Here is a 14,893-nt window from a genome sequence, read left to right as displayed (position 1 = left end):
TTCCTGCTGGCACAGTAAAGTGTCAGCATGTTGCTTGCGTGTTGCTGCTTTAATTCCTCAATGACAGAAAGAGGTGCAGAGGGAATGAAAAAAAAAATAATCTCAGTCATATTGTCATAAACCAATGTAGTTAAAGCCAAATCCTTTCTTATAACAGGCTTTGCAGGGACCGAGCAGTACTTGCCTTATTTTTTTCATGTTCATTTCATGAAAAATTTGAGTTGCTCTCAGGAATTATCTGCATGATTATCAATGTGCAAGAACTGAAACCAAAATGAAAGCCGAGTATTTGCTTCCAAAGAAAGTAACCAACCTTCAGAATCTATCTGCAAAAGAAATAAAAGTAGTAAAGATGTCACTCCTCTGAAGTGCCAGTGCCTCTTGTTCAGGCTGCTCATTTGGGGTGGAGGGTGGGTGTCGTGGTTTAAGCCCAGCCGGCAACTTGGAACCACGCAGTCGCTCGCTCACTCCCCCCCTTTTCCTTCCTCCCCCCGCTCCCGGAGGGATGGGGAGGAGAATCGAAGGAATGTAACTCCCACGAGTTGAGATAACAGCTCTCCAGTAACTAAGGTATAATACAAACCACTACTGCTACCAATAATAATGATAAGAGGAATAACAAGGGAAAAGGACACAACCGCTCACCACCCGCCGACCGATACCCAGCCCGACCCGAGCAGCGATCTGGGCCTTCCGGGTAACTCCCCCCAGTTTATATACTGGGCATGACGTGCTGTGGTATGGAATAGCCCTTTGGCCAGTTTGGGTCAGGTGTCCTGCCTCTGCTTCCTCCTGGCTTCCCCTCCTCTCTGGCAGAGCATGAGACTGAGAAAGTCCTTGGTCAGAGTAAACATTACTGAGCAACAACTAAAAACATCGGTGTTATCAGCATTGTTCCCAGACTGAAAGTCAAAAACACAGCACTGCACCAGCTACTAAGAAGGAGAAAAAATGACTGCTGTAGCTGAACCCAGGACAGTGGGACAGAAACGGAAAGCAGGAAATTTGAAAGAATCTTGCTAGGTGGTAAGTTTTCAAGAAGATTTCCCATATGAGAAACCAGGTCTAGAATTTGCATTACCTACATTGCTCTATTATCTGCACACTCAGCCAATGTCTAGACAATTTTATTGTAAATAACAATCTTTCCCTGCTGCTATTACAAACAGGGGCCATACATAAATTACTTGAAGTCTTAAACGCAGACTTACCTGTAAAGAGAGAGGGAAGGCAGAAATCCTGCTCTGTGTGTGTGTATGTGTGTGTGTTTATATATTATGTATCTGTGTGTGTACACACTTAGGTGTATTAAAAAAAAAAAGCACAGAGGAAGTTACTAAAGTTAGTAATAAAATTCATTGTGCTATTTGTGAAGAACTGTCAAATAATACAGATTCCTTTGGACTGTGACAGCTTCTACCTATTCCAACTGAATTACACAATTAGCTAATAGTGGAACTGTACTGGTCTCATCCATTGGCATTGCAGCATGGGCCAACATGAAGGCTATGACAATTCAAATACTAAAAGCAAAGTATCTGCAGATCACCAGACAAGAGAAAAAAAATTGTTGAAGTGTTTCAACACACCTCATGCAGGGAAGAAGAGGTGTATGTTTCACCACCAATTTGTATTCAGTCTGTAGGAAAATACTGCAGCCCCTCCAGAAAAACAGGTAAGTGGGAAGATCACACTAAATGCCTGTGCACTGAGATAATGCTGCCCCAGACTCAAAAGATATGTTCGAAGCATTATCATAAAGTAAGGCTTGGGTTTTGCCCTTCAGGTAAACCCACAGATTACATTCCAGTTTTTATACTAGTGAAACAACTAACTGTGAACGTATGGGATAAATGAAGTAGGAATTGTTAATGACAAGCAGCAACTGACTATGTTGTTCAGTGCTCAAGCACTCAGTATCTGAAGGTCTACATTCAAATGTGGTGAAGACCTTATGTCGTGCTTGGGCTTGAATCACGACAGTTTCTTTTTGGCGCCCAACGTGGGGCTCGAAGGGTTGAGATAACAACAGATCTGACCAGAGTGTGTTTAATCATATTTGTGATAAGCATTTATTGTTTCGGATTAATAGTCACTCGTCACAATGCTGTGACGCAGCCGCTCGCTCACTCCCCCCGCCTCTTCCTTCCTCCCCCCACTCCCAGAGGGATGGGGAGGAGAATCGGAGGAAGTTACCTCCCACAGGTTGAGTTAACAGCTCTCCAGTAACTAAGGTATAATACAAAACACTACTGCTACCAATAATAATGATAAGAGGAATAACAAGGGAAAAGGACACAACCGCTCACCACCCACTGACCGATACCCAGCCCGACCCGAGCAGTGATCTGGGCCTTCCGGGTGACTCCCCCCAGTTTATATACTGGGCATGACGTGCTGTGGTGTGGAATACCCCTTTGGCCGGTTTGGGTCAGGTGTCCTGTCTCTGCTTCCTCCCGGCTTCCCCTCCTCCCTGGCAGAGCATGAGACTAAGAAAGTCCTTGGTCGGAGTAAACATTACTTAGCAACAACTAAAAACATCGGTGTTATCAGCATTGTTCCCAGACTGAAAGTCAAAAACACAGCACTGCACCAGCTACTAAGAAGGAGAAAAAAAAAATGACTGCTATAGCTGAACCCAGGACACCTTACCAAGCTAAGTGAAATCAGACTTTGATGGGAAGGCCAGAAATAGCATCAGCCAGCAAATCTGTATGGTTGGGCCTAAGGTGCTTCATTTCTACTGTCCAGACAGACCAGGAGTGGAATGAAGGTGAATGCAAACAATCTTCGCAGCTCAAAACCCATCAACACACATACAAAAACCTGGTCAACAAGGGAATGGCAGAAATTCATTACTTAGAAATTCACTCAGCTCCTAGTCTTTCCAATTCGCAGCTGCAAAATTATCCCAGTCATACCACCAAATATGGAAAAGAAACACATTCAATAAGAAATGATGAATTGCATCTTTTGAATTCCCACAGTCTATCTAAGGAATCAGGCAAAGGGAAGCAAAACATGAGTAAGGTATAGCTGCCTAATTCAAGTGGTAACACATCACATATTTGCCGGCCATTAGAACATTATTGTATCTGTTCCTCTTGTAAAATTCCTAGCACACCAGAAATCCATTAACAGTGATGTTCTGGCAAACCACTAAAGAGAAATACATCCTTTAATACCAAAAAAGAAATTAAGATCAAAGAGTGATTATCCATAAGTACAGGCTAAAGATCAGCAAGCTTACACAGACAATACATTGTAATGTAAGATCTAACAATTCCTCCAAAAAGAGAAAGACAAAAGAAATCTCTAACTTTGTACCAAAGCAAAGGCTGTACATACATAAATGAAAAGCTCTAGCCACCATTTTTCATTAACACTGGAAATGTACTTACATTAATCTCTTTAGCTAGACTTGGCAGCTTCTGTACAGTATCATATTCAGCTCAATCTTGCTGGTTTTCTACAGCTTCATATTTCATGATTTCCACTTACTGATGAGCAACTTGCCAGAGTGAAGCAGAATAAACCAAATTTATTCTTTAGCTAATTTCTAGGAAGTTTCCTCTGTAATGAAATGGACCACTTTACACAGGCAAAAATGCACTGATAATCCGATGCCTCTCTAAAGCCATTGCAAGAATCCCTGCTTCTTACAATTATGTAAAACAGAGATGATGCTAAAACACATGGCAACACAACAAAAAGCTTTATGTCCCTTCAGTGATATTTAGGAATATATGTCCCTTTAGGAAGTGGAAACACATTTGAATTTCCTTACTTCTTTGCTCTGAAAACATGTATAGCTCCATTATAGAAATATTACGTCAAGCTCATGTTTTCTCCTTTCTCTCAGATAACTTCATTGACTACTATAAAAATTTGACAAAACACATGAAAAGTGGGATTCATTATAAGAGCAATAAAAAGCAGAGACACAATTATATTTTCACTGTCACCACCAAGACTGTGTCTGTGAAAGGAAGGTTGAACGGATGCCACAGTGAATACCACATTTACAGTGAAAACCAGCAGTTTTGCTCCAACTGAACTGCTTTGTTGAAGGAAAATCTTTAAGATACGCTTTTTTGGCTGGCTTAGGCAAAACCAAAAGATACCAAAATTCACAATCTACAAAAAGACAGGGTGACTTTTTTTTTTTTAATCATGTATTAATCTCTACAATGATTTAGAACTGTCACTGTGGTATAGTGGATAACACATAACCAGGGGCTTAAAATCTGCTATGTCCTCTAGACATGAATGCTTCTGTTTTGTTCTTCTGAAGCAAAGCTCTTACCTTTGATATTTAGGCCAATCTTCAGTGTGTCATCAGGAGTTTTACTTTAGGGGATGAGTACATCCTGTACATTTGTAACTTCCTGTACGTTTATACCCTCCCCAATAGATTCGTCATTAAGAACAAGGAGATCTGATACGAGGTAAACAGCACTGCTATTAAAAAGTTGGATTCTATGTGGGTGTATTTCTTTGGAGAAAGAAGGGAAGAAAGACCAAGAACAAAAAATCGTAAGGTTTTTGAGTTTGGGTTTTTTTTTTTTCAATTGACCTTTACTATTTCAAAAAAAGGGCAGAAGCCCAATTTAGAAGAAATATCTCTTTGTAAGTCATCTTTAATAAAAGTACAAGATGATTTTTTTCCTTCATCTCACTGTGTATCACACCAAAAGACAGCATTTTATTTCCTTTGGGATGGTAGAAACAAAGTAAATGGAACAGAATGAGGATACATGATAAATACTGTCTAATATTTGTCCTTTTTTTTAAAGAAATATAACTATTAAGATACAACCAATCCTTCAGTCAATTGACAAAGGGATCTTTTCTGGCCTACATGAATTTATTTGTATTTTATGGTAATACAAGCAGATTCTATACTCCTTCATTAAAACACCTGAAACAGAAAAGGGATTAAAATAGTAATTCCTTTCAATAGCGTACCATAAACAGCCACATGCTTCATTGTTTCTGCTAGGATTTTCTGACAGAACATTTAAACAACTTCTTAGTATATTGGTGCAAGTAAATTGTTCAATGTTTCTGTAAAACATAGATTTGAATACCCTATTTGATAAGCAATGTAAACAAGATATCTTTCACTGCTTCATTCATCTCCTACTATTTCATAATAAAACTTGGACAATAAAGAACTAAGCTAAACAGGAAGCAATTAGGTTATTTGAAGAATTTTAGTGTCATTCTGAGTTCTGCTCAAATCAGAAGATGATTTAAAAGGAAAATTTGATTATCATATAATTGAAAAAAATAGGAATTAGATGGGACATTACAGAAGGATTGCAGTAACAATTGCACACTGTGAAGTCCAAAGGCCTGGAAAGTATCAAAAGAGCCCAACTGTTTGAACTGTTGACTACAGTCTACAGAATAGGAGTATCTTTGGGTTATATGCAAGAAGTGAAAGGTTTTGCAGTAGGATACTTGCCTATCAAAATAACTTTTAACATGCCTGTCTACAGTTCAGAAGCATCCTCCATGAGGAATAGGCTCTGACAGAAGGCCACCAGCCTGACTCAGCCCAGGGTGGCACAGGGAGCAGTAGCTTCCATGGCCACAGCACCCCTAACAAAAGGGAAACAGGGTGCAGGATCAGTCATTTCCAACCAGACTTGCATTTGCTAATTGGTGCTTCAGGATATGAAAACCTAATTTTTGTACATGTTTTGGAAGAGGAAAAAAGTCTCACCATATACAGGGAGTCAGTACACTGAGTATGCTTCTTATGCTAATACAGCTGGGAAGAGAATTGGAGCAACGTGTGTGAAGCCTTTCAAATTAAAGTACAGAATTTGGTTTGTTTGTGGTTTTCTTCAAGGAAACAAACTTTCTGCACTAAGATGACACAACTGTCTGTAAATGAGGTTTTACCCTCTAGCAGGCCCCAACCAAATGAAAACAATTACATTAAAGACTACCCACTATATAGAGAGACTGTTGAAAGAAACCAGTTTCCAGGCACTGAGTGAGGAAATGTGAGCACACCCATCTTGAATCTTTCTAGCAAAATGCATTAAAAAACGCTGCATAAATCTCACACAACCACAGAAACAAATGGCTGTAGACTTCACAGGTAGCACCTGATGTCTGTAATAGATACTGCAAAGAAAGCAAACACGTCCATTGCTTTGATACAAGAGTTTGTGTGTATAAGTCAAGCACACCTAATTTGCTAGGTAAGATGTTCCATATGTTAACAACATATTGGTTTAATACTGCCCATTGATTCACTCTCTGAACAAAAACCGGATTTCTTCAGTAGAATGACTATCCTGCATAGAAGAGGGCTGAATAACCTATTCCTCATGTAATGATCCTGCAGAATTAAAAAATGTGAGTTTGTGCACTGTTGGTTATTCAGCCATCCATTCGGTCCTCCAGTTCCCCCCAGGAAAGCCTAACAGTTCCTGCTACCTTCATTCTCTGTATCTTCATTCATAGCTCCATGCATCACTTGGCTTCTTGACTAAAAAAGGGGATTCAAATTCATTTCACTGCTTAGCTGAGCAAAGTATTTGAGCCCCAAGCTAAAGGGCCTGCAGCACTTCCTCTGTTACTCTAAGTGCTATTTTTAACGCACACATACAGAAGGTCATGATGCCAAAGGAGTTCTCAAGGAGAAAGTAAAAAAACAGGGCAGAGGAGCTGGACAACACAGGGAGAGGAATACGAAGGGAACTGTATCAGTAGGAAGGCTGCCGACTCGTGGAGAAGATGCCCTATAAATGACAGCACAGAATATACCTGCTATTCACATTTCAGTTCATGCATTTTCCTATCTAGTACCTTCTTCATGTCTTACTTGGCCTATTATTCATAGGGAACAATTTGTAAGACAGCAGTAATGTTGTAGCTACAGTGGACCGAGAATCTGACAGAAAGTAAGAAAGAAAAGATCATTAATTTCTATTAGATTTTTATGGGTGTTGCTTGCTTTTGTAAACACAAATCCTATTCTTGCTTGGTTTAAAGCATAACTAAATAAATAGTTGAAAAGGTCAGTGGTTTGTTTTGTATTATTTACAGAAGTGGCAGTATACAATCCAAACATTCAAGTAAAACCTCTGGTGCCCAAACTAGTCACAAAATGGTTTGGGTTAGAAAGGACCTTAAAGATCATCTAGTTCCAACACCCCTGCCATGGGCAGGCACACCTTCCACTAGACCAGGTTGCTCCAAGCCCCGTCCAACCTGGCCTTGAAACACTTCATGGATGCAGCAGCCACAGCTTCTCTGGGCAACCCGTTCCTGTGCCTCACCACTAATTCCATTTCAACACTAAATCCAGAAATTACACTTTGACTGTCATAGTCACCTTGTAGAAGCTAAATCAAAAATACAATTATTTTTCTTTTAAAATCCTTCATAATGGCTAGAGGTCATGTGATTGTTAAAGTTACTGCCACCTGGAGATACTCAGCACTTAGAGGATAAATTCATAGGCACTAAAACATGTTAAGCAACTGGATTCTTTTCCTCGTTTAAGCTATTTTACTTTAAAGAAGATGCTAAAAATAGCACATGATTGATCTGTACATATGAGGTATGTCTGTATATGTGTAAGATAGCTCCTAAGTGATCTGGTAATTTAAGGAGTACCATCAAGAAAGAAAAACATTATAGTAATTTAATGATAATATCTCTTCAGAATAATTAATCATTTTCTTCCTACACACACAAGCACAAATACACAGCAGTACATTTCCTGTAATTATTTTTGTGTCGAAAAAATCAGACCACAGAAAGGCAATTTACTCAGTGCTGATAAATGTTTAAATTATTCTACTATCATAGTATCACAGAATGGTTCAAGTTGGAAGGAACATACGGGGGTCACTCAGTCCAACCTCCCTGCTCAAGCAAGGTCACCTAGAGCACAAAGATTGTGGTGCTATAAACTGACAGATACTGCTTCCACTGAATGCAATTACCTAAAAGCACTAAAATATTCTTTACCACAGCCACTGAGAGAAAAACAAAGGACTGACCTTTTCAGAAGCTTTGTTTAATGGGCTAGGAAAGTATCTTATCAGGGGATGCACAGATTTTGTGCACGTACATAAATGTTTTGAAATGCTATTTTTCTTAGAAGTCACGAACCACTAAGCCTTAAGTGGTGGTTCAGAGACATCAGGGAATTCTCTTGCAGGTGATTAGAACTACCTTACAGTGACACACTTGGAAATAACAGATGAACAAAACAAATTACTTTTTTTAGTCTCATTTTAACCAGAATGCCAATTAAGCATTTGCAAGCATTTCACAGACATGACTTAAACTTTCCATATCCCCATCCAACTGAAGTTAGTAGCCAACTTGTGATGATTTCAACACTCTTTACCAGCAGCTAATACAAAATCAACAAAAAAGCTAATGACAATAATAGAGGAAAAATCGTAACAGAAATTTCTTAACCTAAAACTAAGTAATAGTATTAAAAATTAAATGTAATGGAGTTATCAAAAGCAACTTACCCTTTCAAAGGAAGTATTAAGCATAACAGAACATTATACAGGAAAAAAAAAAAGGATGAAGATAATAAACTTACTGGTAATCAACATACATAGGTTCATGGAAATTTTTTCTTGTCAAAGTAACCTGATATTTTTCTTGTACAGGACTGCAAATTCAACCATAGTAATAGTGATGATAAAATACGATCGAAGAACACAGCACATATTTACTAAACAGCCAATTCTAAGCTTGGAAGAAAAGGTTTTTTAAAAAATGAAAGAAAAATTAAAAAAAGGAGCGGGAGGAGGAAAGAAAAAGGAATAAAAGGAAAGAAAAATCTTGGTAACTACGTAAAGAAGTATATCATTTAGAAATGGGAAAACTATGCTGCCTTTTTATGTGATACTGCCAAAAAGCAGTACTAAGTCTACAGTTCAGCAAGGATAGTGAGAAATGGGGGAGGTTGATGAAAAGGCGCAGAAATCGTTACGGATGCCATTTTATCAAAGATCCAGGAGCTGAACCTATTCAATATAACAAAAAGAATACTGAAATGAGAGGAAAACTCAATGCTACAGGGCTTTTCCAGTCCAAAATTACTGTTCAAACTTTTATCATTGAGGGTAATTATCTATTCAAACAAATTATATTTTGACAGATTCTTCATTCTTCATTTGTTTGTACAAAATATGTTAGCAAAGCGTGCTAACACAAATGGAGGTGCAGAACAACTGCCTCCCAGAGAACAAAATCAACCTCTGAAATTAAGCAACAATATCAGGGAGAAAGTGTTTATTATGTCTGGTTTGCAGTTATGACCACACTAATGTTTCCATCACAGACTGGGAGAGGGAAAGAATGATTTTGCAAAATGGGGTTGTGAAAGAACAATTCTGTTGGGTGAGCTGGGGCTCTGATCACAAAGCACATGGTAAGCACCACTTAATTCAAAAATAGTGCAGAACAGGATTCACTACCTCATTCAGAAGACCTGAACCCAGTCTATATCCTGCTTCCTGAAAATTGGTATTAAATGTCACAATTAAATTTCGGAGCGCTCTCATATGGTAAAAAAAATAAAAATAAAAATTAAAAAAAAAAGCATTCTTTTAAGTAAGAATCGATTACCAAACTATGACTCTATCCAAGTGAGGCTCCTCGGCCTACACGCACAGAGCATGGATAAGAAAAGTGAACAGAGCTTGAATTCTCCCAATCCAAACAAATTCCAACTGCTACTGAAAACTTCTGGCACTGTGTGCAGCCAAGGCATTCATTAAAATAACTAGTAAGGGATTGAGTTGGATTTTAAGGAGACCCAAAACAGCTGAAAGGAAGAGCTGCTTCTCCTCAGGTTTGATCTGATCATCACTGGTTACTCAGAGGCATTAGGAGGGTAACAGAGGTCATAAAGCACAGAGTTCTTTTAGAGCAGGAAAGCAGACAGATCCTCTCACACCCGGCAGCACAACGCAGCAGGTCATGTCACATCACATGGAGCCCCTCAGCCACACACTCATCCTGTAGGTGACCAGGAAGAGTGTGAAGTTCACAGGGGCAACACGGAGTAAAGACTCTCAAGAAATTATAATAGTCACGAATGGTGTAACTGCACCTTTTAAACCATGCCAGGGAGCTAATCCTTTTGAAAGCCACACAGCCAATTTAGAGCAAATTTAGGAATATGTTTTCCATTTACAGCTTACATGACACATTGATATTAGTGTTGGAGACCATTTGCCAAAAGAAATTACAGGCAAAGCTTCAGCAGTTTGTCTCATGAAAAAGCTGGCACTTGTCTGTCAAGCTGCCTTTTATTTTGCTTCTGTTTTCAGGATTTTTTGATGAAATTTATGGTCTGATTCTGTAAGGTTTGCAAAACTCTAGTTAAAAGACATTACTAATAAATATTCCCACAAGGCCTGAGGAATGTCTGCATCCTCCTCAGCAGAAGCTGCAAAAGCCATTCAGTGGCAAGGCAAAATAATTAATTCCTGGCGTGCCAGGAACTTTCCAGTATCACTAACCAGAAATAAATTAAATTAAGACTGAAATAAACAAGACAATATCTATCAACATTTTCTGAAGAAGCTTCTTTGGTTTTGCCTACCTTTTGATAAAGTAAGAGAAAAGGGCATTTATATTCCACATAGTGAACAGACTGATTGCAGTTTATAAAAATTGCCTCATTTGAAATCTTTCAGCCTTCTGAACACACTTGATCATCATGATCACCGATTTACACACAGTACTGGTACTCCTCTGGGACACAGTCAGGTGCTTAACAGGAACTGAAGATGTGTAGGTGTCGTGGTTTAAGCCCAGCCAGTAACTCAAGACAGTAAGCTTCCTAAAGGGGTAGGGTTTCCGAGCTCATCTTGTCCAGCCTACTACTTCTTTATGGATTATTTTTCACTAACACGAGACAAATTAAATTTGTCTTCTAAGAAGAGAAAGCAGGCAGTGATTATGCTCCATCCTACTGGCTGAGTGTCACCAGGAAGGACAGAGCAGTCCGAAAGTGCTGAATATAAGTGTGAAATCCTCCTTTATGCACTTCCTCATCACCACAAACCTGAGGATCTCACTCAGGCTATCAATGTGTTCACTCGCACGAAAAAAAAGGCCATGTTCAGAGAGGGTTCTTCTTGTTATAGCATGACAAGCCAGGGCACACACAGGTGGCTTTCTGAACGTCAGGAATCTCCTCAGCAGGGTAGCTGGTGTTCACACTGCACCTCAGAAGTGACCACAATTCAGACTCAGGCAAAAGAAACCCCCCCTACGCATCTCCATGACAGCAGACACCAGAGCCCTCATACGGAGGAAGATGCTGCAGCTAGGAAGAGCCTTGAAATATTTTGCATGAAAAAAGGAAATAGCTATTTGCTGAGCCACAGATGCCATCACAGCATTAAAAACTTCAAGGGAAAGGAATTAAGAAAGTAACAAAGTTGTTGCACAGTTACTGCTGTAAAACTGCCCCACTGCAGTTCCAATTGATGGCCAGAGCCGGGCACATGCTGAAGGAGGGAAGGCTGCAAGTAGCCGAGCAACAGACCCTAGGTTTGGCAACGACAAAGGTGGCATTAACAAAGATGGCCACAGAAAACAGCTCCATTAGATGCAGTTGTCAACAAATACGGATACTGAGGCAATGGATTCATAAATACACCAATGCAACTAAGGCACCCCTAACCTTTGCCTAAGGGATCGAACCTTTAAAAAACACAGCTGATATGATCTGAAAGCTCCTCTGTAAATACATCAGCCAGCTGAACAGGCAAAAAAAGTTAAAAAGAAGCATTCTATCTTTAAAAAAGCTCACTGTAGAGACACTATGGCAACTCAGGGGAAAAGGAAGAGAGAAAGATGGAGAAAATACCACCATCACTGAAAAAAAGTGTACACTGTACTTATACCAATTATTATTTTTTTTTTGGTAATCATTCAAGGTAATGTTTCAGTGTATGTCACATCTGCATTTAATGTGAACAAATACACATTCAAAACTGGTCGAGAGCCAACGTAAACAAGAAGAAACCACACAGACTTCAATGTAAATTAAACTGCCACACTGTAACGCCAGCTGGAAAATTTTGTTTTTCATCCTCTCATCTGCATCCAGGACTGGCACGATGCTCCCCTTCTGGGCCTCAGTCTTCTTGATGTCTGAAATGTCAATGTATGCTCCGCTTTTTCATTTCCCTGCCCACCTCCTGTATCTTCCCAGCCTATTTCATTGTAGAGATCAGCCTGTGGCTGCAGACCACTGTTCTGAGAGATGAGAGAGGAAGGGACTAGGAATGGGAATTTGCTTCAACAAACACCCAGATTCAATAACAGTATCTCATTTGGTGAAGATAAAACACAGGGTATCAGGCAATGAGGGAAGAGAGACAAGTAGGAGACCACAAACATTTTTGCAAGCCTCAACGGCCAGAGTACAAAAAGTTGTCAAGAAAAAGTTTGCAAGAAAAATAAGAAAGTTGGATGGATTAATGGGAATAGAGAAAACAATTTCCATAAAGAAAGCAGCAAAAGAAAAAAAAATATTTGCAGACAGATTTTAGGGGCATATTTTAATTCCTCATTTTTTAAAGCTCTCTGTTTGCTACTACCATTTTAATTTTGAAATTTTGCCCTCCATAAATTGGGGAACCATACAGAGAAATGAACACTTCTACTGTGACTGACCACCACTGTAACTAGAGGTGATGCTCAGATCAGATGCACAAGCCATATTACACCAATCTTTAAACAACGTGGAGACTGCAAGAACAAAGATTGACAAAGGCAGGGAGAGTCTCTCCTTTCTGATAACCTACGTATTTTATGTTATTCACCCCTGTCCCCCATACCTCCTTTAACACTCCTCAAATGTGTATTATGCAGAAGAGCTAATTTTACCACAGGGACCTGCTTCAGCATGCTTTTGATATTAGCAGAGGTTCAGCTGCTATTTTTTACAGAGGAAAACTAGAATCTTGGACCTTGATCCTTAGAAGAATTCAACTACTTTTCAGCTATAAAGCTAATGTGGGCTAAATTTGCAAACCACTTCTTCAAAAAAAACCAGTGCTTTTCTCTCAGGATCCTTAACAGAATGTAACACAGAAAATAAGAATGGCAAGAGAAGAAAAATATATATAGCCTTCTGAATGAAATGGATTTGTTCACAAGAATAATAATTAAGAATACACTTTAAATGTTGCTCTGGTATACTTGGCCCTCTTTTTATTTATGATCTGGAAATGCTATTACAGAGGTAGTTTAAATAGCGATTTAAATATCATAATAGAAGGCAAACATCTCAATTTCCTTGAAGCCTTCTTGTTACCATTTTGCAAAATTTGTGATAAGACTTTTTTCATATTATAAAAAGCATAGCTCCTCAAGAAAAGTTCATATTTAAGTTGGATTCTGGCACTCTTAAGAACAGTAAGGACACATTTTGACAGTCTTATTCATATAAATACTGGTCTAATATCATTAAAGACAACAACAAAAAAAAAAAAGATGTGAAAATAGGATCCATCTCAAAACAAAACAGATTTTAAACATATGTGTGTGTTTATGTGCATATGTACATGTGCATAAACAAAAAAATCCAGAGAAATAGAGAACTGTTGCAGCTCATAAAAACACATCCTTAACTTGTCTTTTCATATGCCATTAGTGAATGTATTTACTTTTATTAAGATGACCTGAAATTCATACTGTAAGGACAATCCTGATCTTTGACAAACTAATTGTGACCACGCCATTAATCTGCCACCCAAAGTATCATAGAATCACAGAACGGCTTGGGTTGGAAGGGACCTTAAAGATCATCCAGTTCCAACCCCCTGCCATTGTCAGGGACACCTCCCACTAGACCAGGTTGCTCAAAGCCCCATCCAGCCTGGCTGTAAAAACAGGTTTTGCAACCTATTCTCAGTGAGGTCTAAGTAGGCGTAAAAATTGCTATTTCCAACAAACATTTCAATGTTGTGGATTTGGTCCTTTTCTTTTTAAATTCTTTCTCTAGAATTCTTTTAAAATGCATTTGTTATAAAATCGTACTTCTAAACCAGACTTTTTCCTTCTTCTTCCAGCAGCACAGTGTCTCTGCCATCTGTAACTAGCAAGGATTCACATGTGGTTTTTAACTCATGTCAGTGCACATAAAGAAATCATCACTGCTTAGAATGTGTATACAAGTGAAGAAAAAAGTGAAATCTGAGTGGCTCCCATTGCAATTTGAATGGTTCATCTTTATAGCAGCAAATCTTGTTGCAATTGAGCACAACTCTTACACTAAAGCATGCAACATTGTGTTCAAATGTTCAGAGTTGAATTACTTACAGCATTTCTATTTACTGTATTATTTCTTCTCTTTTCACTTCAGAGCAGAAAAGCAAAGCAACTCCTATTTTAAACAGCTGTGCTAAGATGCTACTTGAAAAACTCATTACTGAAAGCCACATACCAGATTTCACTTTAAGTTTACTATTGTTCAAACTTCCCTCGTAGACCGAAGCTCACAGTGTGCTTCCTCCTTATAATGCTTCTCTGTTATCAAGACTGTAAACGCATCCAGAGAAACTTCATTCCCAACTATTCATCTCATTCTTTTTTGAGGATTAGCTGTCTTGCAATTGCTATATCTCCAGTACTTTACACTTAGTTAGTTATTAAAATGCTAACAGCTACCAGTTTTCAGCAAATCTATCTTTTAACATCCATGGAGGCTCTGCATGAGTATAGTGATTTGCCTTTATGGTTAACTGAAAGATAGCAAATGAAGTTATAACACTAAAATGTTACCTACACTACAATAACTACTAAGTCGTAACAATGGGAATATAAAAACCTACAGTGGCACATAAGAAAATAACAAAAGAACTTAAAATAT

The 14,893-nt window shown here is 38.7% G+C and overlaps 1 protein-coding gene across 1 annotated transcript in view; it reads right to left on the bottom strand.

Annotated features, from left to right (window-relative positions):
* Positions 1-14,893, bottom strand: part of ADAM22 (ADAM metallopeptidase domain 22) — a 128,050-nt gene that overhangs the window by 98,290 nt on the left and 14,867 nt on the right. The gene's annotated exons all lie outside the window — the stretch shown is intronic.

Source organism: Nestor notabilis, unplaced genomic scaffold, assembly GCF_000696875.1.
Source record: "Nestor notabilis isolate BGI_N333 unplaced genomic scaffold, ASM69687v1 scaffold2484, whole genome shotgun sequence".
Classification (NCBI taxonomy): domain Eukaryota; kingdom Metazoa; phylum Chordata; class Aves; order Psittaciformes; family Psittacidae; genus Nestor; species Nestor notabilis.
The sequence above is the reverse complement of the archived record's forward strand: the minus strand, read 5'-3'. Positions and strand labels throughout refer to the sequence as shown.